The sequence below is a fragment of the Triticum aestivum genome, chromosome 7D, assembly GCF_018294505.1.
Source record: "Triticum aestivum cultivar Chinese Spring chromosome 7D, IWGSC CS RefSeq v2.1, whole genome shotgun sequence".
Lineage (NCBI taxonomy): Eukaryota > Viridiplantae > Streptophyta > Magnoliopsida > Poales > Poaceae > Triticum > Triticum aestivum.
In genome coordinates, this window is record NC_057814.1 from 506,229,050 (window position 1) to 506,239,521 (window position 10,472).

The 10,472-nt window shown below is 42.8% G+C and overlaps 1 long non-coding RNA gene across 3 annotated transcripts; it reads right to left on the reverse strand.

Moving 5' to 3' along the window:
• Nucleotides 1-6,652: 6,652 nt before the first annotated feature.
• Nucleotides 6,653-9,954, reverse strand: LOC123166315 (uncharacterized). 3 transcript variants are annotated; one of them, XR_006483438.1, is made up of 7 exons: nt 9,574-9,954; nt 9,085-9,188; nt 8,677-8,824; nt 8,423-8,551; nt 7,634-7,679; nt 7,127-7,216; nt 6,653-6,883 (listed from the first exon to the last, which is right to left on the reverse strand). It is a non-coding gene; the product is annotated as an uncharacterized lncRNA (long non-coding RNA). The 3 variants fall into 3 exon arrangements; XR_006483436.1 differs by having other exon boundaries at nt 8,423-8,824; XR_006483437.1 differs by lacking the exon at nt 7,127-7,216 and having other exon boundaries at nt 8,423-8,824.
• Nucleotides 9,955-10,472: the final 518 nt, after the last annotated feature.

Below are 10,472 nucleotides of genomic sequence, written 5' to 3' on the forward strand. Positions count from 1 at the left end.
GTTGCGCTTTCTAACTTCATCCATCTCATGCTCATCAAAAGGAATCCACTAACAAGGTTGATCAAGTCTTGTTAACAAACTCTTTCCAAATAACATGAAACTGGAGAATTTTTGAATAACACTAGGTTACCTCAACGGGGATATGCACGTCCCCAACAATAAGAATATCATATTTCTTCTTGACAGTAGGAAGAGGAAATTCAAAACCTCCAATAATAATCGTTGAAGTTTTTCCAATACAATTGATACTGTGGACTTGGGGTTGTTTCCTTGGAAAGTGTACCGTATGCCCATTACCATTAACATGAAAAGTGACATTGCCTTTATTGCAATCAATAACAGCCCCTGCAGTATTCAAAAAGGGTCTACCAAGGATAATCGACATACTATCGTCCTCGGGAATGTCAAGAATAACAAAGTCCGTTAAAATAGTAACGTTTGCAACCACAACAGGCACATCCTCACAAATACCGACAGGTACAGCAGTTGATTTATCGGCCATTTGCAAAGATATTTTAGTAGGTGTCAACTTATTCAAATCAAGTCTACGATATAAAGAGAGAGGCATAACACTAACACCGGCTCCAAGATCACATAAAGCAGTTTTAGCATAGTTTCCTTTAATGGAGCATGGTATAGTTGGTACTCCTGGATCTCCTAGTTTCTTAGGTATTCCACCTTTAAAAGTATAATTGGCAAGCATGGTGGAAATTTTAGCTTCCGGTATCTTTCTTTTATTTGTAACAATATCTTTCATGTACTTAGCATAAGGATTCATTTTAAGCATGTCAGTCAAACGCATACGCGAAAAGATAGGTCTAATCATTTCAGTAAAGCCCTCAAAATCCTCATCATCCTTTTTCTTCGATGGTTTAGGAGGAAAAGGCATGGGTTTCTGAACCCATGGTTCTCTTTCTTTACCGTGCTTCCTAGTAACAAAGTCTCTCTTATCATAACGTTGATTCTTTGATTGTGGGTTATCAAGATCAACAGCAGGTTCAATCTTTACATCATTGTTATTACTAGGTTGAGCATCAACATGAACATCATCACTATCATTATCACTACGTTCATGTTCATTACCAGATTGTGTTTCAGCATCAGAAATAGAAATATCATTGGGATTCTCAGGTGTGTCAACAACAGGTTCACTAGAAGCATGCAAAGTCCCATCATTTTTCTTTTTCTTCTTAGAAGGACTAGGTGTATCAACATTAGTTCTCTGAGAATCTTGCTTAACTCTCTTAGGGTGGCCCTCAGGATACAAAGGTTCCTGAGTCATTCTACCCCCTCTAGTCACAACTAAAAGAACATGCGGTGCCCCCATGTTTGGTTTTGGTAATTGATGACAATCTCTATGGACTAATGGTTTCCTTGAGTTATATTTGAAGGTTGTCCATAGGCATTTCTTGAAGTTCATGTTGGTTTCAAGGAGTTTATGTGGTGACCAAGGTGTTATTAAGGAATTATCCAAAGATTGGTCATGTGAGAGTTGAGCTTATTGCAAGCATGTCTTGGAGAAGAAGATTGTGTGATCATTCATGCATATCTTCAAGACATCATCCAAATGAAGAGAGTTGAAAAGATTCATGGTTGATCAAGACTAAGTCAAGAGTGAATCAACTTGATCAACTCACAAAGCGTAGAAGATGTACCGAGAGGGATCAAGCGATCCCATGGTGTGGTAAGCATTGTCAATTACGCTTTGTGTACTAACCCATGATCTTCGTGAGAGTTCTTTGTGGGGTTAGGTTGCGGTGTGCAAGTTCAAGTGAAGCATCATGAAGAGATCAAATGCTTGAAGCTTGTCGTCCGTTGTGGTGACAATGGACTTGTGAAGATGTGCGGAAGAGTGGCTCACCCATAGTGGAGTATAGGGGAGCAATCAACTAGTCTTCATCGAGCCAACGCAACCAAGAAAGGTGGTCCAACTTGAGGGAGTCAAGATCGTCATCATCTAGCTCAAGTGGACCATGTGCAAGGCAAAGGTTTGCCCTTGATAGGTTTTCTATTTTACCGGTCTCATGATGGTGGTTGGGAGACCGGGTTATAGGATCGATTGCCGTACTATCAAGGGGGGCTCTCGATGAGTAGCTTGATCGTATCATTTGTAGAGAGCTCAAACCATTGCATCCTTGCATCATCTTTATTGGTTCTTGTTTGGTTCTTCTCTTTGTGAGTTTTGGAGCTTATGGTCATCTTGATGACAAGCTCGAGTTCATCGAAAACGGAGTTCACTCGCACCTTCTATGATGTTTCCGATGTTGGAGGTTATGCCGCCTCTTCTCGGTTGGAGGTTTCACTCCTCTATTTGCTGTTTTGATGCTACTCGTCTTCCTCTATCCAACAAGCTTGAGTTTGCTCAATTCGAAGCTCATTTGCAGAAGTTATGGCAGTTTTGGTTTCCTAGCGGTAGTACCGCGGGCCGGAGCGGTAGTACCGCTTGAGTGCTACAAGCGGTAGTACCGCTCCAGAGCGGTAGTACCGCTGGTAGCCCCCAGCCGTAGTACCGCTGCGGTCTCGTACTAGTACCGCCTCGATTCGAGGGGTCTGTTTTCGTGTCAGGTTTTACGGTACTAGCCGCGGCAGTGGGGGCCGTAGTACCGCTCGTTTGCGGTAGTACCGCCTTGCCACCGCGGTAGTACCGCTCTGGGCCCAGCGGCAGTACCGTGAGGGGGAGCGGTAGTACCGCTTATAGGGGCAAGCGGTAGTACCTCTGGCCAAGCGGTAGTACCGCTCTCTGCGGGGCTGAAGTGGGGGTAACGGTTGGATTGTTCCCCCCACTATATAAGGAGGTCTTCTTCCCCAATGAACTTTATCCTTTGAGCTCGTGTTCTTCCCCCATTGTTGACCTTCTTCGAGCTTGCTAACTCTCAATCCCTCCATGGATTCTTGCTAGTTTTTGAGGGAAAAGAGAGAGGAGATCTAGATCCACATTTCCACCAATCACTTTCTCCTCTATGTGAGGGGAACCCCTTGGATCTAGATCTTGGAGTTCTTGGTGTTCTCCTTCTTGTTCTTCCTCTCTTTTTCTTCCCTAGCATTAGTTGCTTTGGTGGGATTTGAGAGAGAAGGACTTGGGCACTCCGTGTGCCCTTTCCATTGCATTTGGTGCATCGGTTTGAGTTCTCCACGGTGATACGTGGAAGTTACAAGTTGAGAAGCTTATTACTCTTGGGTGCTTGGTGCCCTTGAGCTTGTTCCTCTTGGGTGCTTGGGCGCCCTAGACGGTTGGTGGTGTTCGGAGCTCAATCATTGTGGTGTAAAGCTCCGGGCAAGCGTCGGGGTCTCCAATTAGGTTGTGGAGATCGCCCCGAGCAATTTGACGGGTACCGGTGACCGCCCCCAAGGGTTGCCAAAGTGTACGGGTTCGGTGACCGCCCCCAAGGGTTGCCATTTGTACGGGTTCGGTGACCGCCCTCAAGGGTCCCTTAGTGGAATCACGGCATCTTGCATTGTGCGAGGGCGTGAGGAGATTACGGTGGCCCTAGTGGCTTCTTGGGGAGCATTGTGCCTCCACACCGCTCCAAACAGAGATTAGCATCCGCAAGGGTGTGAACTTCAGGATACATCGTCGTCTCCGCGTGCCTCGGTTATCTCTTATCCGAGCTCTTTACTTATGCACTTTACTTTGTGATAGCCATATTGCTTCTTGTCATATATCTTGCTATCACCTAGTAGTTTATCTTGCTTAGCATAAGTTGTTGGTGCACATAGGTGAGCCTAGTTGTTGTAGGTTTTGTGCTTGACAAATTAACCGCTAGGTTTATTCCGCATTTGTTCAAGCCTAAACCGTAATTATTTTAAAGCGCCTATTCACCCCCCCTCTAGGCGACATCCACGATCTTTCAACAACTCTAACAACATTATCATTTTTCTTATTGTTTAATTCATTGAGGAAATCATTTTGAGCTTTAAGCACTTGTTCTACTTGAGTGGTAACCATAGAAGCATGTTTACTAATAAGTTTAAGTTCACCTTTAACTCTAGACATATAATCACTCAAGTGTTCAATCATATAAGTATTATGTTTCAATTGTCTACCAACATAAGAATTGAAGTTTTCTTGTTTAACAATAAAATTATCAAACTCATCTAAGCATTGGCTAGCAGACTTATAATGAGGAATATCACCTTCATCAAATCTATAGAGAGAATTTACGTCTACTACCTGTTCCGGGTTATCAAGACCATGTATTTCTTCAATAGGTGGTAAATTCTTAACATCTTCAGCTTTAATACCCTTTTCTTTCATAGATTTCTTTGCCTCTTGCATATCTTTAGGACTGAGAAATAGAATACCCCTTTTCTTCGGAGTTAGTTTAGGAGTTGGTTCAGGAAGTGTCCAATTATTATCATCACTCAACATATTGTTCAATAGCAATTTAGCTTGATCAACAGTTCTTTCCCTGAAAACACAACCAACACAACTATCCAGGTGGTCTCTGGAAGCATCGGTTAGTCCATTATAAAACATATCAAGTATTTCATTTTCTTGAGAGGATGATCAGGCAAAGCATTAAGTAATCGGAGAAGCCTCCCCCAAGCTTGTAGGAGACTCTCTTCTTCAATTTGCACAAAATTATATATTTCCCTTAAGCCAGCTTGTTTCTTATGAGCGGGAAAATATTTAGCAGAGAAGTAATAAATCATATCCTGGGGACTACGCACACAACCAAGAGTAAGAGAATTAAACCATACTTTAGCATCACCCTTTAATGAGAACGGAAATAACTTGAGGATATAGTAGTAACGAATTTTTTCCTCATGAGTGGGTGGCTATATCATTTAATTTAGTAAGATGTGCCACAACAGTTTCAGATTCATAGCCATAAAAAGAATCAGATTCAACCAAAGTAATTGACTCGGGATCGACAGAGAAATCATAATCCTTATCAGCGATACATATAGGTGAAGTAGCAAAAGTAGGGTCATATTTCATTCTAGCATTCAAAGACTTTTCTTTCAGCTTAGCTAATAGTTTCTTAAGATCGTATCTATCTTTGCAAGCAAAAAAGTCTCTAGCAGTTTCTTCATCCATAACATAACCCTCAGGCACATCAGGCAATTCATATCTAGGGGGAGAATCTTCATCATCACTTTCATCAATATTATCAATTTCAATAATTTCATTTTCTCTAGCCCTAGCAAGTTGTTCATCAAGAAATTCACCTAATGACACTGTATTATCAAGCATAGAAGTAGTTTCATCATAAGTATCATGCAAAGAAAAAGTGGCATCATCAATAACATGCGACATATCAGAATCAATAGCAGGAGTAGGTTTAGGTGTCGCGAGTTTACTCAAAACAGAAGGTGAATCAAGTGCAGAGCTAGATGGCAGTTCCTTACCTCCCCTTGTAGATGAGGGATAAATCTTGGTTTTTTCGTCTTTCAAGTTCCTCATAGTGATCAACAGATATAAATCCCAAGTGACTCAAAGAATAGAGCTATGCTCCCCGGCAACGGCGCCAGAAAATAGTCTTGATAACCCACAAGTACAGGGGATCGCAACAGTTTTCGAGGGTAGAGTATTCAACTCAAATTTATTGATTCGACACAAGGGGAGCCAAAGAATATTCTCAAGTATTATTAGTTGAGTTGTCAATTCAACCACACCTGGAAAACTTAATATCTGCAGCAAAGTATTTAGTAGCAAAGTAGTATGGAAGAAACGGTAACGGTGGCAAAAGTAACAGTAGCAGTTTTGCAATAATCGTAACAGTGGCAACGGGAAAGTAACTAAGCAAAGTTCAATATATGAAAAGCTCGTAGGCATTGGATCAATGATGGATAATTATGTCGGATGTGATTCCTCATGCAACAGTTATAACATAGGGTGACACAGAACTAGCTCCAGTTCATCAATATAATGTAAGCATGTATTCCGAATATAGTAATATGTGCTTATGGAAAAGAACTTGCATGACATATTTTATCCTACCCTCCCGTGGCAGCGGGGTCCTATCGAAAACTAAGGGATATTAAGGCCTCCTTTTAATAGAGTACCGGACCAAATTAACACTTAGTGAATACATGAACTCCTTAAACTACGGTTATCGCCGGGAGTGGTCCCGATTATTGTCAAGAGCTCACATATATTCATGAAAACATAATAGGTTCAGATCTGAACTCATGGCACTTGGGGCCTAGTGACTAGCATTAAGCATAGCAAAGTCATAGCAACATCAATCTCAGAACATAACACTATTAGGAAAAAGGCTACTAGCAGCGCGAGTAAAATGGCTATTAGCAGCGCGGGTACCCGCGCTACTAGTACCGCGCTACAGCTAATAGTTAGTAGTAGCGTGGGTTAAACCCGCGCTACTACTAACAAAGTTAGTAGTAGCGTGTGCCACCCACGCTACTGCTATTTCGTACCCGCGCCACTACTAACGAAATAGTAGTAGCGTGTCCATACTACCAACGCTACTAGTATCCTAAATACTAGTAGCGCGCAGTTTTTTCCCACGCCACTACTAACTAATTTATAATTAAAAAAATAAAATCCACCAATTCCATTTTATGCATACAATTCCGAGTAAACACAATAGTGAGCACTACTGGGCTCCTATTTCATGGTTAACCGGAAACCAAAGGAAATAAATCAGCCAAAAAACCTCATTATGCATTGCTACTCACAAATGACCACTTCAAAGAACATGCAAGTATCTATGTCATTAACAATTGCAAACATAAGTTTCTTTTTACTACAGTTGTTGTATGTACTATCACACAGTTCCTCATTCTGTTCTCACTCAATAATAAGAAAAATGAAAAGAAAAGATAGAGATAATCTGCCACAATTGCACTTCGGTGTCATGGATTCAGTCTGCCGCTTCAACATCTCATTATCCTGCAGCACTCTGTCGCTATCTTCTACCTATGAATAAAAACAGACCTTACTTGTCAGAGAAGCAAATGTGAAACCTTATTACAACATGTATGCTAAGTCGCTAACCCATAGAGACAGCTATAACAAATGTGAAAACTTTCCATGTTGCCGAGTAAGTATATGAGCACCCCTCAAAACATCAATTAGCAAGTACTTGACACATACAAACTTGTACGTAAAAAATAACACTTCCGAATTTAATTAGCTTCAAAGATTGCAAGGAAGGCATACTGATGAGCTGCAATGCAATCTTCAATGTTCAGTACTTGTACACGCTATGCTCCTGCGGTGCAACCCCTAGCTCATGTGGGTTCACAAAGTCTACATTGTATAGGACATTTTTTAGCAAAGGGTGAAACTGCATACATATACATCTCAAATCATATGTAGTATGTGTCTAGTCATCCTACGATTGCCCGAGCTCAGAACTGTATTTCTTATAAAAACTTTAGACATGTTCAGGAAACACATGCAGTTAACGACAAGTGTACATATCATCCATATTATAGGTTCAAAGACAGATAACAAAAATTAACTAGACAAAGTTAGATGGCAGTGAAGCTTAAAGCTGCAGTAAGAAATATTAGATATACACATTTTGAAAATCAACCTCGGTGGAACAACATAAGATTGCATTTAGATTTCCGAATTAAACATAGGCATATCTCATAGTTTAAAATAAAGGCACTCAACAGAAAAGTGCATAAAGGTTTCAAAATAACTCAACAAGCTGCTAACCATGAAGTCTTCTTCCATATAACAAAGGAGTGACGAAAACAAAAACCTGTAATTCAAGTACGACATGCAGTTAGTTAATTATTTGCATGTCAACAGTTCTAACGTCTAGCTACAGATCTTCAAAGTAAAGATTGTGAACTCTATTAGACATTATTATATCAATTAGACCAAATAGAAAATAATTCAATATGTTGTATATCCGTTAAACGAAGTTCAATCTATCTTCTGATTATTAGTGTTTCAGTTAGGTGATTAGTCCTTCTACGGCCGCCGGTTAATAGGTGAGCCATGACTTTTTACAGTAAAAAATGCAAAGGAAATAACAGGTTACTCCATTGATCTAACTAGTAGTGAATGAGCTACTGTAGGTTACTCCATTGAATGAACCCAGCTGGTGTATATATATGGACGCAGCCACCACCAGTGGATACAGGTTCTAGTCAAATCAGACTCACCTATTAACCGACTTGGACTACAAATTCCTAATCCTGGTATTATACTCCTACCAACGCAGCTAGATAGCTAGGACAAGTCCTAGTCGGACTCAAGTTAGTATTTTTCCTAATCTAATTATACGGCCACGTTGATCACACCTTACTAATTCTGGCCGGACACTAGTAACACAAGAAAAGCAAATCGACTCAAGCTAGTTTTCCTAGACTACTACACCGATGTAGATTTGTAGACTAGTAAGTTTGGATTAAGCTAACAATGTTTACTGCTACTGTACGCAGCCAGGGTAATGACCAGACTAGCATGTGCACGCAGGGAGGAAGGGGCCGGGGTTACCTGCAGCTGCAGGAAGATGGGTGGGAGGGCGCAGCATTCAAGGAAAGGGAGGTCCGTCCATGGCTTGCTTCCTCCTCAGGTGGTTGTCGGACGAATCCTCGGGTCGGTCTAGGGTTTTCTTCTCCTGCACTGCAGCAAAGAAAAGGAAGGGCCACCCTCACATCATCACCAACACAAGAGAAGAGAGCAACCAACAACATGAGCAGAAGCAACCCAAAATCGAAACGAATCCTGGGGACTTGTATCAGCCATACTTGACTCTCCCCAGTTATCATTGTTATGAGTTCTTAAAGCTACTAGATTTGGTTGCGGTCCCTTTTGCTTTAGTAGTGCCTGAGGATCAACTGCTGTTACTGCTGCTGCTGCCGCCGCCGTAGTAGCTAGATCAGTCGGAGAAATGGACTGCAATTTGGGGAGCAAAAACTGCATCAATTCCTAATGTAGATGGAATAACACTTAATAGTTGGGGCTCACTGAAATCAGTAAACAAAGGAGAAACCAGTAAGCTTTAGTAATCATGAACATCGACAGTGCTACTCACTGAAATCTACCATATGAAGTTGTAAATTTCTCACAAGCTGAAAAGCGTACAGGATCCATGACTGAAATGAGTGGAGGAGGGTAAGTTTCTAGGACAACTGACTGAGAAAAGAGCGACATACTTGTGCTGAAATTAGCAAGATCTTCTATTCTGAATCCAGCAGAGTGCGCGAGCGCCCCGAAATCAGCGACTCGGGAAGGCTGCATGATGCTCACATCTGTTGGGCTGCAAGAAACTTCCACCACAGTTAAACAAAGCTCATTTCTTAACTCTTGTCTTGCATATCACATACTACATCCTATGCCCATCCCATACTGTCCATTCAGTAATTGCTATGATGCATTCTATATGTATTTTTTCCCTTTGGAAGGATCACACTGCCATTCAATTGCATCGGTCAGAGACTTGTGTGTATGTACCAACATCAAGAGGTGCCGCTCGGATGTGATAAATATATCTGGTTCTGATCCACAAACGCATAGCACAGTTTCTTCAAAAAGGGAAAATCTGAAGATCATGACAGACCCCCACCCCACCCCACCCCTCCAACAAAAGGGAGCGCAACCAAGTCATGCATAACTGGGGATAGAGACAAGAGCAGGAGACTCACCGATGCGGACGGAGCAACGAATCGGGGAGGCCACGGCACGATCCGCTGGAAGGCGCAGGGCATGGATTCGTCTCGCCGGCGAGCTTAGATTCGTGCTGGCCTCCAAGTCCATGTCCAGATCCGCCGTGTGTCCTGGCCGCCGGCTCACCGCGGGTTGATCTGGGACTGGGAGGGAAGGTGCGGGCGACGGATGCAGGGGAGAAGGAGAGGGAGAGGCTGGGGATCGCCGGGGTGGTGGGCGGCGGCGGCGGCGGCGGCGTGGGATGGGAGGGAGACGAGGGGTGAATCGGGAGAAGAGAGGAGGGGATCTGGATCGAGGGTTGGGTGTTTTTTTAGACAAACAGTGGTGGGTGGAGTGGGACGGTTGGTGGGTGGATCGGGGATGGGTGGTGTGGGAATATACTAGTAGCGTGGGCATCTGACCTGCGCTACAGCTATTGACAAAGTAGTAGCGTAGGTTTATAACCCTCGCTACTACTATGGCATGTCCGGGGGGGGGGGGGGGCATGGCATAGACCACTTAGTAGTAGCGAGTGTTAAAAACCCGGGCTACTACTATCAACTTAGTAGTAGCGAGGGGTAAAAACTCGCGCTACTAGTAAGTAGCAGTAGCGAGGGGTATAAACCCGCGCTACTAGTAAGCGTCTGTGTATAAGCTTTTCTCTAGTAGTGTAATGGATACTAGGGATCAAATCCTAACAAAACTAACTCGATTACATGATAAATCTCATCCAACCCATCACCGTCCAGCAAGCCTACGATGGAATTACTCACGCACGGCGGTGAGCATCATGAAATTGGTGATGGAGGAAGGTTGATGATGACGACGACAACAGATTCCCCTCTCCGGAGCCCCGAACGGACTCCAGATCAGCCCTCCCGAGAGAGATTAGGGCTTG